The sequence below is a fragment of the Fundulus heteroclitus genome, chromosome 12 (assembly GCF_011125445.2).
Source record: "Fundulus heteroclitus isolate FHET01 chromosome 12, MU-UCD_Fhet_4.1, whole genome shotgun sequence".
In the NCBI taxonomy this organism is placed as follows: Eukaryota; Metazoa; Chordata; class Actinopteri; order Cyprinodontiformes; family Fundulidae; genus Fundulus; species Fundulus heteroclitus.
In genome coordinates, this window is record NC_046372.1 from 30,934,743 (window position 1) to 30,936,731 (window position 1,989).

At 40.8% G+C, this 1,989-nt stretch overlaps 1 non-coding gene across 1 annotated transcript; it reads right to left on the bottom strand.

The window, feature by feature from the left end:
- Nucleotides 1–1,453: 1,453 nt before the first annotated feature.
- Nucleotides 1,454–1,526, bottom strand: trnaf-gaa. The gene has a single exon. It is a non-coding gene; the product is annotated as a tRNA-Phe (tRNA).
- Nucleotides 1,527–1,989: the final 463 nt, after the last annotated feature.

Consider the following 1,989-nt stretch of genomic DNA (forward strand, 5'->3'; position numbering starts at 1 on the left):
CCCAAGGTGAAGTGATTTGACTATTGCGATATGGTATTACCTTATATGGAATGTTGTAAATATATATATATAACAATGTGTGTATTCTGGAGCATGTAACAAAAGTAATTTCCCCCTGGGATCATTAAAGGAAGTCTGAGTCTGAGTAAACGGGCCGGTATTCAGTGGGGCAGTGGGGGCACAACCTCCGCGAAGCGCGCATTATTACAGCAGCAGCACAGCGCGATTGAGTTTGATCAACATGTAAACTTGATCACATTTAATGTAAAACAATATTATTACAGTATGAAAAAAGCTGGACGGTCGCTATACAAGCTAGCGACAGACACAACGGCTAAAAGTTAGATGTCACAGCAAGAGTTCGTATCAGCGGAACGATGACGTCCGAATGTCTTCCTCCGAGGGTTTATGAAGGATCCGGGTGCTGGAAGGCGATTGGTCAAAAGTAAGCCCACCAGCCGGTCAGGTGATTGGCCGAGCGCCGGCTGAGGGCGCGCGGCGATTGGCTGGAGGAAGCAAACTGGAGGAAGCAAAAGACCTAAGCCTTGAGGCCCACTCTGTGTCATCCATAGCCTTTTGGGGTTTGATTTGGACATATTATGTAATGACAAAAAAAGCTATTTAGTTCATCTTGTAATTATATAAACATGGCATAAACGCATACAAATAAAAAACGTTATAAACATTTCCCTGTGACATTTTAAAATTTATTTGACAGATTCTATGAGACATGATGCATGTATAAACCCTCATATTTACCCATAATGTTTAAATGTATATACCCTCATAATTACCCAAATAAAAAATATACGTATTTCCCAGGGTCAGGCATGCTTTTTTAAAAGGCATTTGATACATTTTATGAAAGGTTTTGCAGTACTATACCAGAGACAGCCATGCATCTGTTAAATGCAGTTGATCGATTTGATGAGAGAAGTTGCATTTATATAAATCCTACTAAGTGCCCAAATAAAGTAAAAATATCATTGTTTAGTGGCAAAAACAGACTAATTGAAACGCATATGATAAAAGATGATTCAAGAGTAGAAGCATTACTTACCGAAAACATTTGAGTGTCTCCTCCTGCAGCGATTGGTCGCCCAAAAGATTGACGTAGCCTCGTGATTGGCCGCCAAAAGATTGACCCGCGCGTCTGATTAGCTAGCGAAAGATGGACTCCCGGTGGTCGCCGGTACCGCGATTTCGGCTGCGTACCATTCTATAAAAAGTTTCAACCAACACGAAGCCCTATGACGAAAACGGTGCTTAGTAAGTTTAATTAAGTTCCAATAGTGGGCGCGTTGTGTTTAAGCGGAATTCCCCACGTTTGTAAGTGAAGAATAAAATAGTTTGATAGTTGTCTTAAAAACATCTTAAATCCACGTTTCTGTGCAAACAACTAAAAAGGTCATCGACGTAGTTCGGTGGGAGGAGCAAATAAAAGGTGACAAAATGCCGAAACCCGGGATCGAACCAGGGACCTTTAGATCTTCAGTCTAACGCTCTCCCAACTGAGCTATTTCGGCTGCATACCATTTAGTAAAACCACCTACACACAAGAATATGTAACCCCCCACGCCCCTCTTCATGTACTAATGGTTATTTATATGTTAGACAGAACGATAGTTCTCTATGAAATATGCAACTTCTTCTCTACAGGCATCCGAGACACATTCAGCATTAATGTTAGACCCGCCTTCCTTGAGTCAGCAGCTTAAGAGTCTTTCCGGGTGAGACGCCTGTTCTCTTAAATCGAAACTAACGCAACACAAAGTGCATGTCGCTGGATCTGCATACTGCGAGTTACCGACGGTGAGTTCACATCCCATTCCCTGAAGTTGTTTCTATACTAAAAGAGAATTAATGTTCACACAAATGATTAATCAGCAAATCTTTTAATGTAAATGACAATTTGATCTCATTTTTAAGGGACTGAGATTGACTAAACTGTTGTGGGACTTTAGTTTCATTCTCAGGCAAAAAAATAAA